This window comes from Ranitomeya imitator, chromosome 2 (genome assembly GCF_032444005.1).
Source record: "Ranitomeya imitator isolate aRanImi1 chromosome 2, aRanImi1.pri, whole genome shotgun sequence".
Classification (NCBI taxonomy): domain Eukaryota; kingdom Metazoa; phylum Chordata; class Amphibia; order Anura; family Dendrobatidae; genus Ranitomeya; species Ranitomeya imitator.
In genome coordinates, this window is record NC_091283.1 from 812,421,300 (window position 1) to 812,445,035 (window position 23,736).

The window sequence follows — 23,736 nt, forward strand, 5'->3', positions numbered from 1 at the left end:
GTCTCCCTCCTTAAACTGCCAAACATCTGGTCCTGGTCAACCACAGGTATCGGTTACATGCGGCCAGCACAAGTCCACACACCCTGTCCGGACGCCCACTTTCATGTAACAAGAGACGAGTACCTCGCCAATGGCAGCCGCCCCGCACCACGTTACACATTCAGCTTGGCAGAACATTCCACAGACGACCATTAGTAACTTCACTGATGGCAGCCAAGGCTGTGAGTGCGGAGATTTCTGCACATAGCGCTCATACTCCATACTGAATAAATCGAGATATTTGGAAAATGTTGTCTCCATTTCTTCATCATTTGCAGATAATTAACATGTGTATCGATCCTGGGATTTTCATAATTCCAAGTCTTTTCCTTTTTAGTGTTGCAATTTCATTGTTGAGGAATGTATTATACATCTATGTGATTTATTCACTTTTTTTTAAATATATTTATTCATGAAGTTTATTCACTGTTGGTATTTATTCTACTTATTTTACATACGGTTTATTTAAGAGGGGTTATCTGTCCCCTTTCAGAAAATCCCCTGTTGCAGTTTGTTGTAAATAATCAAACCATGAGTTACTGAGCATCCCGGAGTCCACCGCTGAGTCTCCGCCGCTGCTCCTGGTGTCTGCTATTGGCTGCAATGCTGATGTTATGTTGTCAGCGCTGCAGCCAATCTCTGAGCCCAGCGGTTCTGTACAGGGCATTGTGCCTCGTCCGCACATGCCATACATGCACTATCCTGGTCTGTGTACTGGACCCAAGTAGTGCATGCCACGTGTTTTCCATGCAGACCACTGGTGCATGGGGAATATGGCCATGTGCACCTGGACATTTGCGTAAATGGGTCCGTGTGCTGTCTGTGTGTGGTCTGTGGCGCACACGTCCCTATAATGCACTGGTCTGAATGAGCCCTTACGGTACCCCACAATATACTGACCAACTCTCCCTTATATCACACAGCTAGACTTACACCCTCTCGTAACCCACGGAAGGGTTTTATAAGTCACTGCACTTTGTTAGGGAACTCTTCCTACAACCTGCTCAACATATCTGACAATGACCATAGAAATGACAGAAAAACGACCGGCACATGCAAACTAGTGTGAGCAGGTGCATACCAGGAGCAGCTACCTCCATATACAATATACAAGAAAAGGTCACACTCTATCGTGCCAAAGCATGTCTAATATGAAATACATGAAATATGAATAGCAAAATGGCTTTTGAACATTAGGAAAAATATTTGAGAGACGCTTTGCACAGAATTTGGCCAAATAGTGTGAGCCCATCAACCATTGTCAAGGTGGTCTCAGACAATGACCATAGTCTGGGAGGGTGGGGGAAGCTGTTTTTTCATTAGACTACAGTTTGATTTCAAAGCTGCTGGATTTTATAGTATGTCCGCACATTCACATGTGCAATATTCGGTCAGTATTTTGCATCAGTATTTGTAAGCCAAAACCAGGAGTGGGTGACAAATACAGAAGTGGTGACGTGTTTCTATTATACTTTTCCTCTGATTGTTCCACTCCTGGTTTAGTCTTACAAATACTGATGTAAAATACTGACCAAATACTGAACGTGTGAACGTGGCCTAATTTAGAATCTCACATAACATGCAGTTTAATGCTTGACCACAAGGGGGAGCTCAATGATAAAAAATATATATATACTGTATATGTATCTATCTGTCATCTATATTTATGTATCTATCATCTATCTATCTATCTATCATCTATCTATCTATCTATCTATTATATATCAATCTATTATTTATCTATCTATCATCTATTATCTATCTATTATTTATCTATCTATCATCTATTATCTATCTATTATCTATCTATTATTTATCTATCTATTATCTATCAATCTATTATTTATTTATCTATCTATTATTTATCTATCACCTATCTATCATCTATTAACTATCTATCATCCATCTATCTATCTATCTATCTATCTTCTATCTATTATCTATCTATCGTCTGTCTATCTATATATCTAACTATTATCTATCTATTAACTATCTATTATCTATCTATTATCTATCTATTATCTATTATCTATCTATTATCTATTATCTATCTATTATCTATCTATTATCTATTATCTATCTATTATCTATTATCTATCTATTATCTATCTATTATCTATTATCTATCTATTATCTATTATCTATTTATTATCTATCTATCTATTATCTATCTATCTCATATCTGTCTATCTTTTTAGCTATCTATCTATCTATCTATCTATCATCTATCTATCTATCTATCATCTATCTATCTATCTATCATCTATCTATCTATCATCTATCTATCTATCTATCATCTATCTATCTATCTATCTATCTATCTATCTATCTATCATCTATCTATCTATCTATCTATCTATCTATCATCTATCTATCTATCTATTATCTATCTATCTATCATCTATCTATCTATCTATCTATCATCTATCTATCTATCTATCATCTATCTATCTATCTATCTATCTATCTATCATCTATCTATCTATCTATTATCTATCTATCTATCTATCTATCTATCTATCTATCTATCTATCTATCTATCATCTATCTATCTATCATCTATCTATCTATCTATTATCTATCTATCTCATATCTGTCTATCTTTTTATCTATCTATCTATCTATCTATCTATCTATCTATCTATCTATCTATCATCTATCTATCTATCTATCTATCTATCTATCTATCTATCTATCATCTATCTATTTTATATATTGATCAGTTTTTTCGAGATAAATTGCATTTTTTTCTTTTTTGCATATTGTTTATAATATTTAAGATGAAAACAGCAACAACGTAAAAAGTGTGCAGACATCACGTAGAGCAACATGTCTTATCCTATGAGCCACCTGATGTTACGTTCCCAGTAATCCCCGATGTTGCGGGTATGTGCCAGTAATACTGTATCTCCCATACATTCACCCCTGTATCAGACTGCACTCTGTGCTGGTACAAGCTGCCTGTTCCATGTTGCTCTACTTGAAGTCTGAACTCTCTTTAATTTAATAAAATGTTATTTTCAATATTGATTTTTCCAGTGACAGCCCCGGACTTTAGAGAATATTATGATCCAACTTCTTACTGTGCATAAATACCCCAAAGCTTTCTGTAAATAAAGAATACAGTTAGGAAAACAATAAATCTTTTTAAAAATGTTCCATGTGATTTGGTTAAATCACTGCCAAAGATTCCAAAACTTCACAATTTTCTAAAAACTGCACATTTAAAAAAAAAAATTTTTAAATCAGTTTAGTGATTATTAGAAATGAAATATTGGTTTTCATTTTAAATTTTGGGTATAAAAAAGGGAACAACTAAAAAACCTAGTGGCTCTGATGAGAGTTGTCATCACTGCCCGGCGTGTGTGTGTTTTTATTTTTGATTACCGGGTCAGTAATGGGGTGACAGCGCCCCATTACTAACCCCTGGGCTTGATTCCATCAGTATTTTTTTTTTACAAATCACAGCTGTCATCAACCCCATCTACCATTACCCTGACTGCCAGTGCACCAGGACAATTGGGAAGAGCCGGGCCAAGCTGGGCCAGATTTGACACATTTAACGCGATGCACCAATTCGGGGCTGGCTACGGGCTGGTGTTTTTAGGCTAGGAAGGGCCCAATAACCAGGGACCTTCCCAGCCTGACAATATCACCTCTCAGCTGTCTGCTTTACCTTTGCTGGTTATCACAAATAGCCCATATCGAAAGAGTCCATTTTTCAAACACGAAAGTTCGGGTCGCCGTTGACTTCTATGGGGTTTGGGTTCTGGTACAAGTTTGGGTACAGTTCTGGTACCCGAACCGAACTTATGACTAAAGATCGCTCCAACACCTTAAAGGGATTGTCTACCTTTACTGACATTTTTTTCTTCTTCAATGCATGTATTTGGGGCGAATCATCATTTTTGCCATTGGGTTTCAATGCCAAATGCTTGCATGCTATAGCCCCTGTGTTGGACTGACTATTGCTAGCTGCAGATTGAGTTAACTGAGGATCCATCAGTGAGCTCCTTCTGCCAGTCTGAGGTCTTTTTTCTGAGCTCGTCTCTGCTGATTTATGACCACAGAACCCCTCAAAGTTAACTACGCAGGGAAATAAAAGCAAAACGGTGCAAAGTTTATAATGAAACTCAACTGGAAAAATGATTTATAGCCCCAAATACACTTCAGTGAAATATATACTTATTGTTCCCCCAAAGGTGGACAGCTCCTGTAATGACTATTTTCCACCTGCTTTACAGCAGCACATATGGCACTACGGACTGACGTGGCGACGTAGAAGACGGCCTCAGGCTGCTATTCTCCAATGATGCTGTAAATTGCACAAAGTAAACATCTTTCCAATACATTCATTTTAATTAATCAGTGACAGATGCAGATTTGGTCCAGTGAGGCTGCCATGTTGGTGGGATAATTACTGATGCAGCGCTCCGGATGCCGACAGCCCACAGATGGCACTTAGCCCGTCTCATTTGGTGGCTAAGTGAGTGGACAGGATTGCAGGAAGGGGAGCAAGTTTTCTTGTCTCTGTTCTCCATATATACTTATGCAAATTTTGCCTTGATTTATAACCAGGTTAATTACATGTAAATTTGGAACATGAATATGCATGAGACGCGGCTAAGTGTATTGCGGTTTTTTAGCTGACAAGGCCCAGTGGTCCATAGTAGTAAGGGATCGGCGGCGACGATGATTTATTGATCAATTAAGACTTCGCAGAACACGTGATAGTGTTTCTGCGAGATATAAAAAAAAAAATAGTTTAGTGGATTTGATCAGGCGGCCATGTGACGGGTTTCTTTTTTTAACCTGTCGTCTTCCTGCCTCCTTAAGAAATCACAAGCAGAAAGTGGAGGAGAAGCAAAATGACGCAACAAGATTTAGAGAAACTCTTCTCCATGGGAGGTGACCGGAAATACTGCAAATTATATAGTTAATGGTCCTATATGTTCTCCAGGATCTTTCCATTTCTGATTATCAGTGCCGTATAACATGAGGCCAATCAGCCAGCTAGGGTCATGATGATGGCAAAAAAGAAAAAAAGCTCCATTATCGGCAGCGCATCACCCCTTGTTAACTGGGCATGTGCTGCCGACAAGATGCATATTATATGGGGACAGAACAATTGTATCGCCACCATTCTAACCCAATGCAGTCTGTATCAGCCATAAAAGAGCTCCAGTCAACTCATATATAGTTCATTGGCATTGATTAATGGGGGGAAATGAGCCTTAGGCCGGCGTCACACTAGCGAGTTTTACGGACGTATGCGCGCATAAAATACGTCCGTAAAACACGCATTACAAACGTCCCAATTATTCTCTATGCTCCTGCTCCTATCTGCCGTATTTTACTGATCCGTATTATACGGCTTTGTACGGCCGTAGAAAATCGCAGCATGCTGCGTTTGTCACCGTATTGCGCAAAAAAAATCGCCAATGAAAGTCTATGGAAGCCAGAAAAATACGGATTACACACGGACCAGCAGTGTGACTTGCGAGAAATACGCAGCGGTGTTAGAGAGAAAAGCCGGTAATTCAGTGCGGTGTACAGTAAAATCACACTGACAGCTTACAATAGAATAGGTAGAATAAATGTGGACACATAGAATAGGTATATATATATATATATATATATATATACAGTTAGGTCCATATATATTTGGACAGAGACAACATTTTTCTAATTTTGGTTATAGACATTACCACAATGAATTTTAAACAAAACAATTCAGATGCAGTTGAAGTTCAGACTTTCAGCTTTCATTTGAGGGTATCCACATTAAAATTGGATGAAGGGTTTAGGAGTTTCAGCTCCTTAACATGTGCCACCCTGTTTTTAAAGGGACCAAAAGTAATTGGACAGAGTAAATAATTTTAAATAAAATGTTCATTTTTAGTACTTGGTTGAAAACCCTTTGTTGGCAATGACTGCCTGAAATCTTGAACTCATGGACATCACCAGACGCTGTGTTTCCTCCTTTTTGATGCTCTGCCAGGCCTTCACTGCGGTGGTTTTCAGTTGCTGTTTGTTTCTGGGCCTTTCTGTCTGAAGTTTAGTCTTTAACAAGTGAAATGCTGCTCAATTGGGTTGAGATCAGGTGACTGATTTGGCCATTCAAGAATATTCCACTTATTTGCTTTAATAAACTCCTGGGTTGCTTTGACTTTATGTTTTGGGTCATTGTCCATCTGTAGTATGAAACGACGACCAATCAGTTTGGCTGCATTTGGCTGGATCTGAGCACACAGTATGGCGGCTCTGAATACCTCAGAATTCATTCAGCTGCTTCTGTCCTGTGTCACATCATCAATAAACACTAGTGACCCAGTGCCACTGGCAGCCATGCATGCCCGCGCCATCACACTGCCTCCGCCGTGTTTTACAGATGATGTGGTATGCTTTGGATCATGAGCTGTACCACGCCTTCGCCATACTTTTCTCTTTCCATCATTCTGGTAGAGGTTGATCTTGGTTTCATCTGTCCAAAGAATGTTCTTCCAGAACTGTGCGGCTTTTTTAGATGTTTTTAGCCTTTTTATTCTTGATGCTTATGAGTGGCTGCACCGTGCAGTGAACCCTCTGTAGTTACTTTCATGCAGTCTTCTCTTTATGGTAGATTTGGATATTGATATGCCGACCCCCTGGAGAGTGTTGTTCACTTGGTTGGCTGTTGTGAAGGGGTTTCTCTTCGTCATGGAGATTATTCTGCGATCATCCACCACTGTTATCTTCTGTGGGTGCCCAGGTCTTTTTGCATTGATGAGTTCACCAGTGCTTTCTTTCTTTCTCAGGATGTACCAAACTGTAGATTTTGTCAGTCCTAATAATGTAACAATTTCTCAGAAGGGTTTTTTCTGGCTTCGCAGCTTAAGGATGGCTTGTTTCACCTGCATGGAGAGCTCCTTTGACCGCATGTTTACTTCACAGCAAAACGTTCCAAATGCAAACACCGCACCTCAAATCAACTCCAGGCCTTTTATCTGCTTAATTGAGAATGACATAACAAAGGGATTGCCCACATCTGTCCATGAAATAGCCTTGGAGTCAATTGTCCAATTACTTTTGGTCCCTTTAAAAACAGGGTGGCGCATGTTAAGGAGCTGAAACTCCTAAACCCTTCATCCAATTTTAATGTGGATACCCTCAGGGGCTGACTGGCAAATTTTAGCCTGGGGGGCAAGCACACAGCAGTGGCCCATGAGTAGCGGCTCATCCTTAAAGGGGTTGTCGGATCTTATGCTACATGTCTACAGACACTATGTGTGAATCCTCATATCATGCGCTATGAAGATTCTCTGGTGCTGGCAACAGGTGGTCTTGTGACTGCAAGCATGCGATATATATATTCCCAGCCACATTTCGACTAGACTGTTTTGGGCCTTGTTCAATACAGTTGCATTAGGCCATGCAAGTCTGGTCGGCATGTGACCGCATGTATGCAAATCACAAACTTACAGCCACACACCCGCCAAATGACCACAGCACTGCCAGCAATGTGAGAAGCACAAGTCTGCAGTCAAAAGAATGACAGAGTGAATGCACCAATGGCACACACACACACACGCACAGCCCCACTGTATAATGACACACACAGCTACACTGTATAATGACACACAGCCCCACTGTATAATGACACACACAGCCACACTGTATAATGACACACACATAGCCCCACTGTATGACACACACAGCCCCACTGTATGACACACACACGCACAGCCCCACTGTATAATGACACCCACAGCCCCACTGTATAATGACACCCACACAGCCCCACTGTATGACACACACAGCCCCACTGTATAATGACACACACACACGCACAGCCCCACTGTATAATGTCACACACACAGCCCCACTGTATGACAGGCACACACACAGCCCCACTGTATAATGGCATACACACACGCACAGCCCCACTGTATAATGACACACACGCACAACCCCACTGTATAATGACACATGCACGGCCCCACTGTATGACAGGCACACGCACAGCCCCACTGTATAATGACAAACACACACAGCCCCACTGTATAATGACACACACACCCACAGCCCCACTGTATAATGACACACACGCACAACCCCACTATATAATGACAGGCACACGCACAGCCCCACTGTATGACACACACGCACAGCCCCACTGTATAATGACACACACACACGCACAGCCCCACTGTATAATGACACCCACAGCCCCACTGTATAATGACACCCACACAGCCCCACTGTATGACACACACAGCCCCACTGTATAATGACACACACACACGCACAGCCCCACTGTATAATGACACACACACAGTCCCACTGTATGACAGGCACATGCACAGCCCCACTGTATAATGACAGGCACACGCACAGCCCCACTGTATAATGACAGGCACACGCACAGCCCCACTGTATAATGACACACACACAGCCCCACTGTATAATGACACACACACAGCCCCACTGTATGACACACACACGCACAGCCCCACTGTATAATGACACACACGCACAGCCCCACTGTATAATGACACACACGCACAGCCACACTGTATAATGGCATACACACACAGCCCCACTGTATAATGGCATACACACACGCACAGCCCCACTGTATAATGACACACACGCACAACCCCACTGTATAATGACACACACACGCACAGCCCCACTGTATAATGACACATGCACAGCCCCACTGTATGACAGGCACACGCACAGCCCCACTGTATAATGACAAACACACACCCACAGCCCCACTATATAATGACACACACGCACAACCCCACTATATAATGACAGGCACACGCACAGCCCTACTGTATGACACGCACAGCCCCACTCTATAATGACACACACACGCACAGCCCCACTGTATAATGACACACACACAGCCCCACTATATAATGACATACACACACACACACATGTACAGCCCCACTGTATAATGACACACACACGCACAGCCCGACTGTATAATTACACACACACACACACACACACGCACACACGCACGCAACAGCACCACTCTATAATGACAGGCACACGCACGGCCCCACTGTATGACAGGCACACGCACGGCCCCACTGTATAATGACAGGCAAACGCACGGCCCCACTGTATAATGACAGGCACACGCACGGCCCCACTGTATAATGACACACACGCTCACACACAGCCCCCCTCTGTATAATGACAGGCACACGCACAGCCCCACTGTATAATGACAGGCACACGCACGGCCCCACTGTATAATGACACGCACACGCATGGCCCCACTGTATAATGACAGGCACATGCACGGCCCCACTGTATAATGACAGGCACACGCACGGCCCCACTGTATAATGACACACACGCTCACACACAGCCCCCCTCTGTATAATGACAGGCACACGCACAGCCCCACTGTATAATGACAGGCACACGCACGGCCCCACTGTATAATGACACGCACACGCATGGCCCCACTGTATAATGACAGGCACATGCACGGCCCCACTGTATAATGACAGGCACACGCACGGCCCCACTGTATAATGACACACACACTCACACACAGCCCCCCTCTGTATAATGACAGGCACACGCACAGCCCCACTATATAATGACAGGCACACGCACGGCCCCACTGTATAATGACACGCACACGCATGGCCCCACTGTATAATGACAGGCACATGCACGGCCCCACTGTATAATGACACACACACACACACACACCCATTGTATAATGACAGGCACACGCACGGCCCCACTATATAATGACAGGCACACGCACGGCCCCACTGTATAATGACACACATGCAGCTCACAGATGCACGCAGCACACACACGCACGCAGCTCACACACACGCACGCAGCTCACACACACGCACGCAGCTCACACACACGCACGCACGCAGCTCACACACACGCACGCAGCTCACACACACACGCACGCAGCTCACACACACGCACGCAGCTCACACACACACATGCATGCAGCTCACACGCACACATGCACGCAGCTCACACACACACACGCACGCAGCTCACACACACACGCACGCAGCTCACACACACACGCACGCAGCTCACACACACACGCACACACGCAGCTCACACACACACACACACACACACTCTCCTCATACACACACACACTCTCTCCTCATACACACACACACTCTCTCCTCATACACACACACACTCTCTCCTCATACACACACAGACACTCTCCTCTGTGGTGCAGGGGCGGCTGATGTCCATGTGCAGCTCTTCAGTTTCTCCTGCTCACAGCTCTGCACTGTCCCGGCACCTCCCCCATCTCTCCTTCTCTGCCGGGATAGCAGATAAGAGCAGGAGAAGCCGGAGCTCCGTGCACACACAGGCGGGTATGCCGGTATGCTGACCTTTCATCTTGGCTGCTGGCTCTCTCCCTCAGAGTGGCAGTGGCGCATAGGAGCTTGCTCATCACATACCCCTGCAGCCTGCATGTCAGGGCTGCTGGCGGGATGACACCATCGCGCACTACAGGTGCGCTATGTATTAGTCACTGCCAGTCCTCCAGCGGCCCTGTGCAGCTGCTTAGACACCGGCCCGGGGGGCATATGCATTTCTGCCACCTGGGCCAGCCCGCGCCTGGATACCCTCAAATGAAAGCTGAAAGTCTGAACTTCAACTGCATCTGAATTGTTTTGTTTAAAATTCATTGTGGTAATGTCTATAACCAAAATTGGAAAATGTTGTCTCTGTCCAAATATATATGGACCTAACTGTATATCAGTGAGATACATAATATATATATATATATATATATATATATATATATATTAATATTTCATACAGCGCTAGATAGCTTTAAAGCCGGTAATTCAATTGCCGTCTTTTTCTTTCTCCTTCCTAAACCCGACATGATATGAGACCTGGTTTACAAACAGTAAACCATCTCATATCCCCATTTATTTTGCATATTCCACACTACTAATGTTAGTAGTGTGTATGTGCAAAATTTGGGCTCTGTAGCTATTAAATTAAAGGGTTAAATGGCGGAAAAAATTGGCGTGGGCTCCCGCGCAATTTTCTCCGCCAGAGTAGTAAAGCCAGTGACTGAGGGCAGATATTAATAGCCTGGAGAGGGTCCATGGTTATTGCCCCCCCCCCTGGCTAAAAACACCTGCCCCCAGCCACCACAGAAAAGGCACATCTGGAAGATGCGCCTATTCTGGCACTTGGCCACTCTCTTCCCATTCCCGTGTAGTGGTGGGATAGGGGGTAAAGAAGGGTTAATGTCACCTTGCTATTGTAAGGTGACATTAAGCCAGATTAATAATGGAGAGGCATCAATTATGACACCTATCCATTATTAATCCAGTACAAGTAAAGGGTTAAAAAAAAACACAAACACATTATTAAAAAGTATTTTAATGAAATAAACACAAAAGTTGTTGTAATATTTTATTGTACTCTCAATCCACCTGAAGACCCTCGCTCTGTAACAAAGAAAAAATAATAAACCAACAATATACATACCTTCCGAAGATCTGTAACGTCCCACGGTGTAAATCCATCTAAAGGGGTTAAAATATTTTACAGCCAGGAGCTCTGCTAATGCAGCGGTGCTCGTGGCTGTAAAACCCCGGGGAATGAAGGCAAAGTAGGTCAATGACCTATATTTACCTTCATTCGCGGTGATGCGCCCTCTGCTGGTTGTCCCTCGAGCGTGGGAACTTTCCTGGAAAGCTCCCAGGCTCGAGTTCATATGAGGACAACCAGCAGAGGGTGCCTCACCGCGAATGAAGGTAAATATCCTCTCCAGGCTATTAATATCTGCCCTCAGTCACTGGCTTTACTACTGTGGCGGAGAAAATTGCACGGGATCCCACGCCAATTTTTTCTGCCATTTAACCCTTTAATTTAATAGCTACAGAGCCCAAATTTTGCACATACACACTACTAACATTAGTAGTGTGGAATATGCAAAAAAATGGTGATATGAGATGGTTTACTGTATGTAAACCAGGTCTCATATCATGTCGGGTTTAGGAAGGAGATAGCAAAAGCCGGCAATTGAAAGCTATCTCACGCTGGATTAAATATTAATATATATACATATATGTGTCTACTGACATATATATATATATATATATATATATATATATATATATATATATATATATATATACACAGTATATATGTTTTTATGATTTTTTGAGCCCATGGATCCATTGTAAATCCGTATGTCGGTTTTGCAAGCCTGCGAGAAAAACACGCAGTACGGCTGCCATACAGATTACATACGGAGGATGCCATGCGCAAAATACGCTGACACACCCTGCCTACGGAGGAGCTACGGACCACTATTTTGGGGACTTTTCTGCGTATTACGGGCGTAATATACGGACCGTATTTTTATACGCTGAGTGTGACGCCGGCCTTAAAGGGAATCTGTCAGCAGGTTTGACTATGCCATCTGGGAGATGCATAATGTAGAGGCAGAGACTCTGATTCCAGCGATGTGTCACTTACTTTTCTGGGAGCCTCAGATTTGATTAAAACCTGTTTTCCCTGCTGCAGATCTACCAGTTAGCTGAATGCTGAGCTTTGTATAACCCAGCCTATACCACTGATTGGCTGCTTTCTGTATTCACTGTGCATAGGCAGACATCTGCCAATGAATGTTGGAGGCATGGTTGGAAGTAGGTTTCCTACTCCTCTGCTGATAAAACAGTGATTTTATACACACTACACTAAATGACACTTCGCTGGAATCAGGGTCTCTGCCTCTACATCATGCTGCTCTCAGGCAAAGTAGCAGAAGCCTGGTGACAGATTCCTTTTAAGGCACAGAATAATGTACCCCCTTTCTAAACAAACCTGTTTTTCCCATGTGTCCTCCATTCTTTCATCCTTCATTTTTAAAACGCTGAGACTTTTCTTTTCATTGTCACATTGAGAACTGACCTGAGTTCTGATGGGACAGATAATAACTTAGATAAGTGAGTCCCACGGCTGGTACCTTACTGATCAGTCAGAGGAAAAGAGTAATAGAAAACGTCACCACTTCTGCATTTATCACCCACTCCTGGTTCTGCCTTACAAATACTGATGTAAAATACTGACCAAATACTGAACGTGTGAACATGGCCTTACAGGTGAAATGAAACCTCAGGAATCATGTGTCATCATTAGCAATTGAATATGGGTTTTTTTTTACTTGCCTATGGATTATAACAATGAGGGAAAAAATTTCACAAGCCCAAAAAAATAACAAAAAGGTATTAAAAAAAAATAGAACTTTCTCGATATAAAAGAATAACTCCCTGGAAAGATTCACCCAGCAAATTACCGCAGCAGCAAGATGTTACAGTCTTATAATAGGATCTAATGAAATCACAATGTTCAGGACGTCCATTCTGTAGACGGCAGCTTGCCATATCGATTGCACTTTGGAAAGTTTTGGCTGCAGTTTTTTTTACCATTTCACTTCTATGAAGAAAATTGAAGCATAAAAGCATAAAAATTGCACGGATTAAGTGACTGCAGTACACTTCTAGGAGGATTTCCCAACCCACAAAGTACTGTCATATTTTGTGCTTCATCTAATTGTAAGTCTGATAGATAATCAGAGCAGAGAAGGCATAAAAGTCACCACCACCATGCTGACTCCATTATTGCAGAGCCCAGACCTCCTCTGGTATTAACATCAGCACAAACACTGCGCCCCCGATGGAAGCTTCATGGCCGAGCAGCTGCATGCAGCCTTACATCACCAAGCACAATGCTGAGAGTCGGGTGGAGACTGGAGTGGTGTAAAGACACCATCACTGGACTCTGGAAGAAACGTGTAGTGCAGTGATAGATCACACTTACCTTTCTGGCATCTGATGGACGAGTCTGGGTTTGGTGACTGCCAGGAGAACGTTGCCCACCTGACCGCATTGTGCCCACTGTACATTTTGATGGAGGAGGGATAATACTATGGGGATGTTTTTCAGGCATCGACCTCAGCACTTTAGTTCCTGTGAAGGAAACGCTTAATGTTTCAACATACCAAGACATTGTGCACAATAATGGCTTCTAACTTGTGGGAACAGTTCGGGGCAGGCCCTTTCCTTTTCCCCATGACTGAGTCCTGTGCACAAAGCTAATACTGGAGAGACATGGGTGGCGGCGTTCAGTGTGAAAGAACATGACCGGCCATAAGATCTAACAGGTTATTTGTAAATTGTAAAAAGAGACGTGGCTGCAACAGAGGAGGGAATGAGGACTCAGTAGTAACTTAACTAACTGATAATTATTTGATTAACACGGATATATGTGGTGCTTACTGTACAATATCAAAGGGTAAAACCAACAATAGGAGTACAGTCATTTATGATACAATGAGGATACAGCAATTCGGCTATACTGATTATTAACACAGTTCTGTTGGCCCACTATTGTTCTGAAGTGTTAAGTGAATGACTAGTATCGTGAGGGGGTGTCTTAGACCTAATACCATGGCCAAAAACAAGGTGTCACAGTACTAATGGGGACCATCACAGTCGTCACTCTCTTAGGCCGGTTTCACACATCAGTGGCTCCGGTACGTGTACTGACAGTTTCCTCACGTACCGGAGACACTGACTCACGTAGACACATTAAAATCAATGTGTCTCTGCACATGTCAGCGTGTTTTCATAGACCGTGTGTCCGTTTGCAAAACACGGAGACATGTCAGTGTTCGTGGGAGCACACGGACCCATTAAAGTCAATGGGTCCGTGTAAACACGTACCGCACACAGATGGTGTACGTGTGCCATCCGTGTGCCGACTGAGGACCACATGGACCGTGCAGGAGACAGTGCTAGAGTTAAGCGCTGTCCCCTGCTTTTGGTGCTGAAGCCGGCATTCATTCCTTCTCCCCAGCATTATTCGCTGGAGAGAAGGAATGAAAAATCAGGGGGGGGGGGGGGTTGTGTGTGTTTAAAATGAAGTTCATGGTCACCAACCTGTGCGCCCGCCCGCTGGCATTAAAATACTCACCCAGCTCCCGCGATGACTCCTCTTAGCGCCGCAGCTTGTCCTGTGTGAGCGGTCACGTGGTACCGCTCATTGCAGTGATGAATATGCGGCTCCACCCCTATGGGGAGAAGGAATGAATGCCGGCTTCAGCACCAAATGCAGGGGACAGCACTTAACTCCAGCACTGTCTCCTGCACGGTCCGTGTGGTCCTCAGTCGGCACACGGGCAGCACACGGCTGCCGCACGTGTGCCACACTGATGTGCCACGTGAGCACACGGACACACGGACACGGATAACTCCGGTACTGATTTTTCCGGTACCAGAATTATCTGGACGTGTGAGACCGGCCTTAAGCAATATGAACCGACGTACAGGCCATAACGGAAGTCTACATTCTGCACCGTTATCAATCAGTCACTTTACACACCCGCTGTGCAGGTCGCTGTAGTCCTCTGCAGCATGGCCCTTGTCCCTTTTGTACTGTACGTCTGCGCCTGAAGTTGCAGCTCACATGAACGTCCTTCTTCTGTCACCTAGTCGTCTGTTTCTTACCTGGCTCTGTGTACTCGGCTCGGGTCTCCCAGCTCTGGTCTCTCATCTCCAGTTCTGGTCACTCAGATCTGGATCTGATTTCTCGGTTATGGCCAAACGGTTCCTCCCTCGGATCTGGTCCCTTGGATCTGGTTACTCGGATCTGATTACTCGTTTCCTCACTCGGATCTGGTTACTCGGTTCCTCACTTGGAACTGAATACTCGGTTCTTCACATGGTCCTGGTTACTTGGACCTGGTTACTCCGCTCTGGTTACTCGGTTCCTCATTTGGATCTAGTAACTTGGATTTTCATTCAGTTCTGGTTACTCGGTTTCTCACTTGGATTGGGTTACTCGGTTCTGGTTACTCGGTTCCTCAGTCAGATTTGAGTACTTGGTTCTTCACTCAGTTCTGGTTACTCAGTTCCTCAGTTGAATCTGGTTACTCGGTTCCTCACTCGGATCTAGTTACTTAGTTCTTCACTAAGTTCTGGTTTCTCAGTTCCTCATTCGGATCTGGTTACTCGCAAACACGGCAATAAGCCAGCTTCGCTGCATAGCACATCCATAATGTTGCTGGTCCAAGCACTGATTCTGCCCTTCTCTACCCTCCTGGGCCTTTTATAATTAATAACTGCACCACATCTGTCACCTCACTATGTCTCTCCTCCAATTTCTCCCCCTCAGGGACCATAAACTTCGCCCTATAGTTCCAACTGATGCAGTTATTGCTACTTTCTCTTGTCCTACAACATTTGACCAGCAGCCAGTGGTGCTTGCTTGCTGATACTCTTTTATGCCTCAAACTGTGGAAATCTCTCATTTGTTCATCTCCTTACAAAATCACACCATGTAACAAGTAAAAGCTCTAAAATCACTTCCAAATTTCATACATGCCAATTGTCCTGAATTTTCCAGAACCCTCCTAATCTTTTGGAAACGGTCCTGAAAAATGTGCAGTCTGTCTAGCTAAAAAAAGGGTCTGAGTTTACCCAAAGTGGCATTTGAGGCAGAATTTAGATGCGGTTGGGGCTGGACTAATACGTCCCTTAATTGCTAACACCACATTTGGTAACCGTAAAATGGGGACCTTTGTTTTTCACCATGTGACACAATGTGTTTGAAGCCTCCAATAAACTAACAAAAACAAATATGTAGTTCTGTGCCTCAAAATACCTCTGGAATTAAAGGGTTAAGTGATATATGAGGCGGCTGGATGCCTTTCTGGAGCTGTTAGCGAACTCTGGATCTCCCACCAGAGCAGGCACACTTGTGATTGACTTGTGGCTGCGATTAGGGACAGCTTCATCTTATCTGATACATTCCTCCTCCTCAGTTTTGCTCCAGCTCCTAACATCTCACTGTCTGTACCAGGCCTGGACTAGCCCAGACCCTCCAGCCTCAAAAATTCCTCTTGCTGGAAGGTATCACGATGACATTATCCTTCATAAAGACTTTGTGAACGAGGGAAATCAGGGTTCAAAGAGGAGGCACGATCAAAACACTTAATGCATGTAATAATAAAAATATGTCATTTTTCTGGGTCATTTCTTTTAAAAGGTGCTCCGTAAATTTTATACTGGTGTTCGAACCTATGGATAAGTCACTGGTGTCAGATAGTTGGGGTCCAACTCCCAGCATCCCCACCAATCAACTATTCTCATTGCCAGGGTCACCCACACGTTAGCAGTTGCAGCACTAAGCAAATCAACGCTCCATCATATGTGTAGCGGCCGTTGCCGGGTGCTGAAGATTTCAAATGAAAAGGACTGGATCTGCAATGCATTCCTATTGGACACAAATAAAAGAAAGCTGCATATAAGACATAGCTGACCTGCACGCCACAACATCCAATATACGGTACAGAAATGTCTCCTTTTTTTTTAAAGTGCAACAAACAAAATCATAAGAAAAATTGACTACTCTTAAAAATAAAAACTGTTCCTTCTCTCAAGCTTCCTATTGGTCTACCATGTACATCCATTTGTATGGGGTTCGATTTGTAGTCTGCTAGTATTAAAAAGGCCACTGCAAATATGCCCTGCGTTATAGGCAATGGACACTTTTGACATGAAAGAAATAATTTTTTGCATATGCAAGTCTTTACCATATTTTAATAAAATCTTTAATTCTTGCATTCATCACTTTCTTTCTTGTATCAGTACACCTTCTATCCTGCAACTTCCTTCTCTTGTGTGTTCTTTTCAATAGCCTGTTTTTTCTACCCTCTCTGAGACTGAAGATGCTTTTTCTCCTCTCCACACTGGAGATCTGTGTACAACCCCCTCCGCTCCCTCTTCCTCGCCCTCTTTGTATCTCTAATGCTGACAGATGGGAGAGGGAGAGCAGAGAATCATCAGCAGAAGGAGCTGTAACTGATTTATATAGTTTTGCAGATCTCTTAGCTAAATAGAGGACTATTATGGACACTATAGCAGTAAAATAAATTTGTTTTACTGAAGACTATTTAGAAAATTACTTTTAAATTAGGATGCCAATACACAATAAAAAAAATTCTGGGCAATGTACATAGGCTTTAAAGGGGCTGTCTATGTGCCGGCCCGTCACCGCTTCATCCACAGCAGAGTGAGACCTGGCCCCATTTTTGGGTTGCAGAGACAAGACTCATATCTATCAGGCTTTTGTGGTATGTTCTCCATCTGAAATAGGAATACCCCAATAAGGACTTACCAGTGTTGTTTGTGTGAGGGCTCATTCACACACCAGATTTTTCCACATGTGAAAAAAGGGACCCATTATTCTGACTTTGATCAGAGTTTGAGCAGAGTGTGATCCAAGTGTCATTCATTGTTCTCACACGTGGAGAAAAAACTAAAATAAAGTGTCTCTACCTTCTCCATTCTGACAGTTGAAGAAAAACAAACTGCACTCGAAAGTCATCTGAGTGTGGTCTGATTTTTTTCATGCTTACATTGACTTACATTGCTGATTTTGATCTGACCCTGGTATCCAAATAGGACATATTGACGCGATTTTCCACATACCTAATCACAGACGAGACATTGGTCCATAGACTGTGACAAATGCAAGTGCTTTCCTCGAAAAATACAGATTGCACTTATACATGAAAATCGGACGTGTGACTGAGCCCTATGGATTCATTACATTCCTACCATGGGACAATGCTCCCAATCAACTTGACACCAAAACTTCCAGCCAGGTGATGAAGCCCCTTCCCAAGACACCAAACCCCTTCTAATCTTCAAAATTACTGGGGGAAAAATGGCTTGAAATGTGGATTTGGACATTAAGGTTCATGTTCATATCAGATTTATATTCCAATCAGAGTTTGCACTCATTAATTTGTACATAGAGTTGTATGGTGTAATTAGCGATGCAAACGAGCCCAGGCATGTGAACATCGCTCAGTGTTTAAATCAGAATTCCTACATGAATATTGCATCCAGCGTAACAGAAGTTCACCCTGCAATGTCTTATTCATGGAGATGTCTTGTTTTCACCATTACATCTCCTTGTTCTACTATTTACAGGGTTATAATGTCTAGGGAGCTTGTGTGCGAGTGTGCGGCCGCACAGCAATACAAGGAGCTGCACGCTCTGCTCTGGAGTGCCGGTGCCAGAGCAGGGTTTTAACCTGCGAGACTCGGATGTATTTCTCGCCAGTGAGAAGGAGCCCTAAGGAGGAGGCCAGCCTCAGCGTGCCTTGTCCAGGACGAGTCCGGAACCCCCGGTGATGTCACCCGAGTTGCTGGGTGGAGAGTTTAGTTCTCCAGACAAACCTTTGAACTTGAGACCAGGAGGCGTGGAGAGCATAAAAGATCGACAGTGCGCGAGAACAGAGTCAGTAGTGGCGGGAAGCTGTAGTGTGTAGGGGCTGAGTGTGAGCTCTCCTGTGCTGCACAGTCAGGAAAAAGTAGGCCCAAGCCAGAGTGGCCTACGGAGGCTTACCGGAGACTTTAGGCGGAGACGCTTCCAGAGATCGATGACAGTGCTGACTCCCGTGACACCACTGAGCGTGAGTGATACCTCTTTACGACCAGGCCGCAGTGGGCACACTCCCAGACGGGACGACCAGGCCGCAGTCAGAGTGCGGCTGCCTGCCATACCCACTCCTGCATACTCCAGTGATGAGTCGGCACTTAAAAACAAGAACTGTTCCCCTTTTGGTGGATCTCCTTCTGGACCCAGGGCCTGCGACCGTACCTCCCTGGACAACCGACAACGACGGAATCCAAGACCCCTTCTGCACGAGGACGACACCGGATTCTTCAAACGTCCAGGCTGGGACGCCACCAACCTTCATCTGAGAGACTGCTCCTAATCAAGTCTGATTCCTTTGAACTCTCCCCGACCTAACTACATACCTGTTGCCCCTAAGTTTATCATACATTGTCTCATTATCCTTATCTACCATATACCCTCTCACTGCGTGGAGTAACACTGATATATTAAATCCCTCCGTTAACGCTTGCTCTGCCTCCGACCGTTACTGCATCCTTATACCTGCTTTCATATGCACCCCCAAAAAGTCAGGCATGTCAAATGCGCAAAAATGTTACCCTCGGCATAACGCGGTCCGTTACCGCCGGCATTAACCCTGTGTGAGCGGTGAGTGGAGGGGAGTATGCGGGCGCCGGGCAGTGACAGCGCGGAGTAAGGAGCGGCCATTTTCTTCCGGACTGTGCCCGTCGCTGATTGGTCATTGCTGTTTTGCCGCGACCAATCAGCGACTTGGATTTCCATGACAGACAGAGGCCGCGACCAATGAATATCTGTGACAGAAAGAAGGAAAGACAGACGGAAGTGACCCTTAGACAACTATATAGTAGATTATTTATTCTCCCTTTCTCTAATTTTAACATTTAACCATATTAATATTCAGATTCATTTCTATCCTAGCACTTCTTTTCTTATTGGTTGTCACTGTTTTTAATGCAATATGTTCTGCTGGGGGGGATTGCAATAGTTAACGCAAGTCCTGCACGGACACTGAAAAATAAGGTACTGCTGGGCAATATGGGGAATATCTGACCCAAGTAACATCATTGGTCCATAGATTGTCCTCCATGACAGGGATTAATACTAAATCACAATCCAAAGGATTAGGAATAATCTCATCTGCTTCTTTTTCACAGACTGAGGATTAGAACAGGGAAGGGGCCACACATTTTGTAATTCTTTTGCACATCATAAAAAGATTGTGTGGTTTGGCAAAATGTGGGAACATTTACTCTAAAGACAACACAACTTAGCGCTTGAATTTAAGTCTCTTCAGTAATAATAGTCTGTAGTAATTATAGTAACACTATATATTGTACAGTGACAGTGAGGGGGGCCTGGTCCTCAGAGAAAGATAAAACATGGGTCACATATAAATCTCCGCTTTCTGACAATCTGCAATAAAAGTTCTCTTGGGAACAAAAGAAAGACTGCAAGACTTCCGAGTAGATAAATATAGCAATATTTTATACGCTACCAACGCTAACAACATGTTTAGCTACAAAGACACCTGCTTTTAAGAAGAAGTGGAGATCGCCTCAAAATGAAAAAGAATTTTAATTATATATCACAGCACGTGAAGTTTATACAGCCGCATGAGAAATAGAACAAGTATGGATGGTAACCCTGAACTACTGACATCAATACTGATTATTGGGAGCAGGTACAGACTGGGGCTGAAATTCAGCCCTGGCATTACACAGGCCCATGCTATTCCTATCTCCAAGCACCAGATGGGATATATTATCAATATTACCCTGCATGGAGGAAAGCAAGATTTACTACAAGACCAATATTTCTAACTAGACGGTGGCCCGATTCTAACACATCGGGTATTCTATAATATGTATGTAATTTATTTATGAAGATTTAAGAATAATGCAATGAATACACAGGATTTTCTGGGTAAAATATACACATTATCAGTGAATTGGTGTTTAAATCCCGCGCTAATATGCCGGGCGTGACCAATCAGTGCAGCGGGGTTTAAATCTCGAGCCAATATCGCTGATTGGTCGTGGACAGCCAGGCGCGACCAATTAGCGAAGCATGGTTCAAATCCCGGGCCAATTCATGGCCGTACTGCACCTGTCGCTGATTGGTCGCAGTCGGCTGGGCGCGATCAATCAGTGAAGCGTTGTTTAAATCCCGCGCCAATATCGCTGTTTGGTCGCGTCCGGCTGGGCGCGACCAATCAGCGAAGCGTGGTTCAAATCCCGGGCCAATTCGCGGCCGGACTGTGCCTGTCGCTGATTGGTAGCGGCCGGCCGGGCGCGACCAATCAGCGAAACGTGACTAAAATTTCGGGCCAATTCGCGGCCGGACTGTGCCTGACGTTGATTGGTCGCAACCAGCCAGGCGCAACCAATCAGCGAAGTGTGGTTCAAATCCCGCGCCAATTTGCGGCCGAACTGTGCCTGTCGCTGATTGGTCTTGGGCAGCTGGCGAGACCAATCAGCGACGCAGGATTTCCGTTAGAAACAGACAGAATTAGACGATTATATAGTAGATACCTGATGCGTTAGAATCAGGCCACCATCTAGTATTCATATAAACATTGGTGCTTACATTTATGTTTTAACCCATTGGACACACTGCCACTGTTTTTCTCCTGTCTTTATTTTAAGAGCCAAAACTTTATTAGTCATCTATCATTGTATGACAGTTTGTTTTCTACAGGATGACTTATAGTTTTCAAAGACACCATTTATTTTACCATATGATAAACTTAAAAACGGGAAAAAAATTTATTCTCTCCCTTACACACTGTCCTCCATGTTGTTCTCTCCCTCACAGACTGTCCTCTGTTATGATCTGGTGGTTTAGGAACAACATGAGACAAGCTCTGAAGGAGGTGGTATCTGTACTGACCGCAGACCCTGAACCTAGCAGCGCAACTAGAAATAGCCGTGGGGGGTACCTGACGCTCCCTAGACCCCTCGGCACAGCCTAAGATCTAACTTCCCCTGAAGATGGAAACAGGAAACCTATCTTGCCTCAGAGAAAATCCCCAAAGGAAAGATAGCCCCCCACAAATATTGACGGTGAGAGGAGGGGAAAATAACATACGCAGAAATTAAATCAGATTTTAGCATAGGAGGCCAGTCTAGCTTGATAGATAGGACAGGAAAGGATACTGTGCGGTCAGTATAAAAACTACAAAACAATCCACACAGAGTTTACAAAATCTCCACACCTGACTAAAGGTGTGGAGGGTAAATATGCTTCCCAGAGCTTCCAGCTAACAGAAAAAATCCATAATGACAAGCTGGACAAAAATAGAATGCACAGAACAATAAGTCCACAAAAAGTGGACTGAAATGAGCAAAGCCAGAACTTATCTTAGCAGAACTGGTCAGGAAACCAGGAGAATCCAAGCAGAGTTGTGAATCCAGCCAGAAAACATTGACAAGTGGCATAGGCTAAAGACTAGAGCCAGGTTAAATAGCAGAGCCAGGAGAGACGATTAGTGAAAGCAGCTGCTAAAGCTAAACCCAAGGAGCAGCAGTTCCACTCATAACCACCAGAGGGAGCCCAAGGGCAGAATTCACAAAAGTGCCATTTACAACCACCGTAGTGAGCCCAAGAACAGAATTCACAAGAGTCCTCCATGTTATTCTCTCCCTCACAGACTGTCCTCCATGTTATTTTCTCCCTCACAGACTGTCCTCCATGTTATTCTCTCCTTCACAGACTGTCCTCCATGTTATTTTCTCCCTCACAGACTGTCCTCCATGTTATTCTCTCCTTCACAAACAGTCCTCCATGTTATTCTCTCCCTCACAGACTGTCCTCCATGTTATTCTCTCCCTCACAGACTGTCCTCCATGTTATTCTCTCCTTCACATACTGTCCTCCATGTTATTTTCTCCCTCACAGACTGTCCTCCATGTTATTCTCTGCTTCACAGACTGTCCTCCATGTTATTTTCTCCCTCACAGACTGTCCTCCATGTTATTCTCTCCCTCACAGACTGTCCTCCATGTTATTCTCTCCTTCACAAACAGTCCTCCATGTTATTCTCTCCCTCACAGACTGTCCTCTATGTTATTCTTTCCGTCACAGACTGTCCTTCATGTTATTTTCTCCCTCACAGACTGTCCTTCATGTTATTTTTACGTTCTAGTATATGTATGTAGTTTATTCATGAACGCTGATTGGTCGAGGCTGGCTAGGCGCGACCAATCAGCG